The sequence below is a fragment of the Marmota monax genome, unplaced genomic scaffold (assembly GCF_021218885.2).
Source record: "Marmota monax isolate L192 unplaced genomic scaffold, Marmota_monax_Labrador192_F-V1.1 WCK01_AAM20220418_F8-fsc00089, whole genome shotgun sequence".
Classification (NCBI taxonomy): Eukaryota; Metazoa; Chordata; class Mammalia; order Rodentia; family Sciuridae; genus Marmota; species Marmota monax.
The window spans coordinates 16181-22663 of NW_026694744.1; the positions used below are offsets into that span (position 1 = coordinate 16181).

Sequence of the window (6483 nt, forward strand, 5' to 3'; positions counted from 1 at the left end):
GCCCTTCCTTAATTGTTCATTTCCAGGAATGGAGTACCCCAATGAAAATAATTCATGTCATGAGATTAAAGTATCACAGATATTTAATACCCTATATACTTATATAGTAACAGGAACCTGGTTTCTTTCTCATCCATTCTATCTTCAAAGTCCATTAGAGATTTATTTTTACCCTAAATGGGCCATTAGAGAAGAGTGTCATATCTATTGACTTTTCCTGATGAAGCATTTAACTTAGTGACAATTCCTAATTTCCACCAACCTCTCTGAAATACCCACTTTATTCTTACCATTCTTACTATAGTCACTCCTGTCCCTCTAGTGTAAGTTGATAGAAACTATTTGCCAAGAATATTTGTAGCTGAGCTTATGTTTTCCTGGTAAACGGCTTGATTTCAGTGATAGCTCAAGCACCATCTGTCTGAAACCAGATCTGCTTATTTTTAACATTCCATTTTATAGCCTTCAAAAACTGCACCCTAACCAATTTGCATATAAAATTAAGATACTGCCTGGAAAATGGTAATTTGCATATTTGCTTAGGCATCAGAAGAGAATCAGCATCTGCCAGGTGCCTGCTGTATGCTAGACAAGAGACTAGATAGGTCCTTGCCTCTCAATGTGGGTACACAGCCCAACAGCAGCAGCAGTGGTCCTAGACAACTTGGAAAAAGTGTGGGCTTGGGTTCTACATCATATTCACTGAGGCAGAATTTATATTTTAACATGATAACCGCCCCCATGTGATTTTGTGAGCATACTGAAGTTTGAGAAACTTTAACCTAAGCAGTAGTTCCTGCCCCTGGTGCGTATTAGAAACACAGGAGACACTTTTAAAAAATGTTTCTCATGTCTGAGCTCCCCTTGCCTACCACCAGAGATTCTGGTTTAATTTGTCAAGGGTCAGACCCAGCACATTTGCTTTTTGAGAAAAGATCCCTAGGGTAATTCAGATGTACAGCCAGATTTGAAAGCTACCAGGGAAAGAGAAAACAAAGCATTAAAAGCACCCCCCCCCACCAAAAACCAAACCAAAACAACAAAAAGAAAAAAGCCCAAAAGTTGTCATCCCTAAGAAGCACATTTACTTGTTAATTTATGGAATAAATAATATCTCATATTTATTTTGTGCCAGCAGTTATTGTTCATTCCATTAGACAGAGCTAACAAGTCCCCTGAGAACAGGGAGTCATGGGAGAATCAAGTCAAGGGAGAATCCACACCTCAGTTTCCTTTCAGATAGTATTGAGGCACACACAGTATTCATATGGTGTCAGCCCACCTTTTTAGAGGTAGTTGCTTCCCTATTAACCTAGGGGGCCTGGTAGAAGTTGGCAGATGTACATATTTCTTCCCTGTGGGACTTGGTTTATAGATACCAAAACTGTAGACAAAAATAAAGACCCTGCCAACCCCAATATTCCAGCGTCTGCAAACTTGAATGATGGAAGGAATGGTGATTGGTGGCAAGGGCAGTTCTCAGTTGCTTCAGCAGACAACTGCCTCAGAAACAAGAGATAATGGGAATTCTGAGCAGAACAGTAATGCCAACTCTGAAGGCATTGATAGTACACTGGTTCTCCTAAAGCACTGTGTGAATTTCAAATGTTGGATTAATGAGCTAATGAAATAGAGATGCCTAGTTCTAAAACTGATAATTTTTTAACGTTAAGCGTAATTTCTTACTTTTCTTGTGGAGAGCAGCCCTTTGCTGACTTTTGACTAGTGTAAGCTCTTGGATGAGACATCATCATGAACACAAATCATAAAAAATGCTGGTGAGGATGTGGGGGAAAGGAACACTGGTGGGAATGTAAATTGGTACAACCTCTATGGGAAATCAGTATGGAGATTCCTCAAAAGATTAGAAATGAGGGTCTGGGGATGTGGCTCAGTGGCAGAGTGCTTGCCTAGCATGCATGAGACCCTGGGTTCAATCCCCAGCACTGCCAAAAGAAAAAAAAAAAACTAAAAGACGAGGAATGGAACCACTATATGATCCAGCAATAACCACTTCTCAGCATTTTCCCCCTAAAAAGTCAGCATACTGTGCATATTCATGTTTACAATTCACAATGACCAAAGTTATGAAACCAGCCTAGATGTCCATCAACAGATAGAGGGATAAAGAAAATGTTATATATACAATGGAGTTTTATTCAGCCGTAAAGAACAACAAAATGATATCATTTGCAGGGAAATGGATGGAACTGGATAGCACAGTGTTGAGCGAAATAAGCCAGAAAGTCAAGGATTGTATGTTATCTCTCATATGTGGAATCTAGAGGGAAAAAGTATTTTATAAAAGGAACCTCAGGGGCTGGGTGTTGCTCAGTGGTAGAGCACTTGCCTGGTATGTGTGAGGCCCTGGGTTTTGTTCCCTGTACCACCAAAAAAAAAAAAAAAAAAAAAAAGGAACCTCAGGAAAATAGAAGGGAGACCAGTAGAGTTGAGGAAGGAGATCAGGGTAAGGGAGATGGAGAAGAATAGGGCAGGTGCTAGGGAGTGAATTGATCAAATTATGTTATGTGCATGTACAAATAAGTAACAATGAATCCCACTATTATGTATATAATCATAATCACCAATTAAAATTTTTTTAAAGATTTAGTCAGTCTGTTTCCACAGTACACAACCTTAACAAATACAGCAGTTAGAGTACTATTATAATGGAAAAAAAACAATAATTCTGTCTGAACAAGATCCCAGGTAGTATTCTACTGAGGGTTATTTATTTGGGAATTTTTCTGTTTTTGTTTGTTCGTTTGTTTTCGTATTGAGGATTGATTCCAGGGACACTTTACCACTGAGCTACATTCCTAGTCCTTTTTATTTTATTGTATTTTTTTGTTTTGAGACAGGGTCTCTCACTAAATTGCTAAGGCTGGCCTTGAACTTAGAATTATCCTGCCTCAGACTAATGAGTACCTGGGATTCCATGTGTATAACACCTAGCTCAGCTCTTTTTGATTTTTTAAATATAGGCACTATGTTATGTATAGCTATAAATTTACCTCTTAAAACCACCTTCATTGTGTCTCAGAGATCCTGATATATTGACTCTCTATTCTTCTTTGATTCTAAAAATTTTAAAATTTCTCCCTTATTTCCTCTATATCTAGTCATTGTTCAAAAGTGTATTATTCTTTCTCTATGTATTTATGTAATTCCTACATTTTTTCTTTCTGTTGATTTCTAATTTCATTCTATTATCATCTAATAAGATACAAGCAATTATATAATTTTTAGTATTTACTGAGACTTGTTTTGTATCCTAAAATATCTATTTTGGAGAAGTTTCCATAAACAGCTGAGAAGAAAGTAAGTTGAACTATTGTTGGTTGAAATACTCTATAAATGTCTGTTAGTTCCCATTTGATTGATAATATTTTTTAGGCCTGAAGAGTCTTTACTGATTTTGTGTCTGGATTACCTATCTGTAAGAGAGATGTGATGAAATTGCCTAGTTTTATTGTATTGGGATCCATCTGAGTCTTTTTTTTCTTTGTTAAAATTTGTTCCATGGGTCTGGAGTTGTGGCTCAGTGGTAAAGCACTTGCCTAGCATGTATGAGGCACTGGGTTCAATTCTCAGCACCATATATAAACAAATAAAATAAAGGTCCATTGACAACTAAAAAAAAACAATAAAATTTTTTCTTTTTTTTTGTACATGACAGTAGAGTGTATATTGACGTATTATACACACATGGAGTATAATGTATTCTAATTGGGATCCCATTCTTGTGGTTTATAGGATGTGAAATTTCACTCGTGGTGAGAAATACTATATTCTTTTTCTCTTTGCAATGTTTCAGTACTTTTTTTTGCATTTTTATTTGTTCTTTTTAGTTTTACATGAAAGTAGCCATTTGAGTCTTTATATGAGTAGTATTTTTAATATAATTAGATGCACTGACATTTGGGGATTAGATACTGTCATTATTTCATGTTATTGGATTATTTCTTTTACCAGTATGAAGTGACCTTCTTTGTATCTTACGATTAATTTTGGCTTGAAGTCTTTTTTGTCAGATTTGAGAGTAGCTACACCTGCTTGCTTTCTGTCTCCATTTGTATGGAATATATTTTTCTATCCTTTCCCTGTGGGATAACTTTGAAACACCTGTGGATGCCTTTGCCTGTAAGATGAATCTCTTGCAAACAACATATATTTTGGTCTTGTTTTTTAATCTACTCTGTCCAGACTAGCTAAATTAAATAATAAAAATCATCTGACAATTAGCTCTTATATTTAAAGAAGTGAAAAATGACTGAGCTTCTTTTTAAAAAATTTTTATCTGTTCTTTTTTTCTATGACTGAGCTTCTGGTAGGCAGGATCCAGAGTGGCCCCAAACTTTTGAGAAAGATAAAGGATCTCAATTTGGGAGCTTGGGTTGTAGGTCTCTAACCCTGACTTTGCTATAACAGGGAATAGGGCAACTAAGTGCATTGTAAGACAGTTAGCCACCACAGTTTGTGTGAGGTTGTTATACTATTCTATTTTTAAAAATTGGAAACTATTTAAAAGGGGGGTAAAAAAGCTCTCATGATTAACATACCTTAAAAAACTATTTGTGGCCATTTACATTTTCTTTTTCTTATGAGCATTTTAAACATTATGGTCTCTATATATAATTGCCTTCTAACGTGATATGTATATATTTTTTCTCAAGATTCTATACTCTTCATAATCATTGCTCTTAGTAAGTTTAAGACAGTCCATTGAGTTAAGTATCCCAGTGTGTTTATCTAATCCCCTCTTTGTTTTTTGGTTTGAGGGTTTTGGGGAAATAGATCATCAATCACACTACAAAAAAATTTATCTTCATTTGGGTGACTTTTTTTTATAATTTAGATTATCTTCTTAGGTTCTTATAAATTGAATTATTAGGTTAAAGTATTAACTTTATTTCTGACCCTTGATAAATATTAGTAGGTTAATCTTCCAGAGTTAAGTCCTTAGACCCACTGAGTTTCTAAGTAATCTCTCTTGCTGTATGTTGAATCTGGATGATTTAACAATTTATACAGCCACCTATTAAATGACAGATGTTCCAAGATAAAAACATGCTTGTTGACTTGTAAGAATATTTCTCTAATATGTTTTCATCAACAAATAATTCTGTATTTTATGCGAAATAGAACATTAAATTTTAATCACTATGAACTGTAAAGAAATGATGACAATTAAGATATAGAGTAAAATAAAAATAAGCTTAACTTGCTTCTTAAGATATCTAAATCTGCAGTTTGTTGACTTTTTTTGGAGTGGGGGTACTGGGAATTGAACTCAGGGGCACTCAACCACTGAGCCATATTCCCAGCCCTTTTTTTATTTTATTTAGACACAGGGTCTCACTGAGTTGCTTAGCGCCTTACCTTGCCATTGCTGAGGCTGGCTTTGAACTCGTGATCCTCCTGCCTCAGCCTCCTGAGCTGCTGGGTTTAAAGGCTTGCGTTCCTGTGCCTAGCTTATTTGTTTATTTTTATGTGGTGGTTTATTTTTATGTGGATCAAATCCAGTACCTCAAACATGCTAGGCAAGTGCTGTACCACTGAGCTACAGCCCTAGCCCAAGGCTTCAATTCTTTTAACCTCTCAAATGCTCGAGCCAAAAATTTTAGAAAAATCACTTTCTTTCAGAGCCTTTTAAAAGAAATGCAACCTAACATCTGCCATGGAAACTGACATTGTTTTCTTTTGCTTCTAGGATATTTTGGAAATCCATCTAGAAATATACAGATACCACATTCAGTAATGGAGGTGGCAAGAGCCAAGCCTTGCCCAGAGCTGTCAGCCAGATACCTTATTCGCAACCTGTTCACAGAAGAAGTGCTGATCAGAAGTAATGTGTATGGCAGTGTGGGGCATGGCATGTGTGCCCTTAACCCCAATAGGATTAATGCTCTCCGAGGTTAGTTACATGTAGAGTGTTAGAATAAATGTGAGTCACTTGTGTTAGAGAAGAAGGTCAGGAAGAATCCATTCAGTTTGTATATGTTTTAAAGAGAGATGGAGCTTGTCCAAAGTACCTCGTTAGGTAACAAAAGGTTCATGAATTGTATTTCTCTTTGCCTTTGTGTTCTTAGGGCTAATTGCCTTGCCTTAAATGGCTCTACTAGTACAGGAAAGGGGTTATTGACTTAATTCCCTGCTCTGGCTTGCCAGGGATGTAGATACTCAAACACCTTCATTAACTGGGGCTTAAGGCTGAAGCTAGGGCTGGGAATGATACCTCAGTGGTACAGCACTTGCCTAGCACGTGCAAAAATGGGTGTGTGGTTTCCCTTCCCAGCACCACAAAAATGGGTGTGTGTGTGTGTCAAAGCTGAAAAGTTTCATCTTTATCAAATTACAGAAGTGTCAACAATACCACAATAGGCTAATTTGCTATTTTTTTCCTACTATATGTTAGCATAGTGTAGTCTCTGTGACATATATAAAAGAAGTAAGAAAGCTTCCAAAATCATTTCTGTGGAA

General features: G+C 36.4%; 1 non-coding gene across 1 annotated transcript; it reads left to right on the forward strand.

Annotated features, from left to right (window-relative positions):
- Positions 1-1880: 1880 nt before the first annotated feature.
- Positions 1881-1952, forward strand: Trnaa-agc (transfer RNA alanine (anticodon AGC)). The gene has a single exon. It is a non-coding gene; the product is annotated as a tRNA-Ala (tRNA).
- The last annotated feature ends 4531 nt before the right edge of the window (positions 1953-6483 follow it).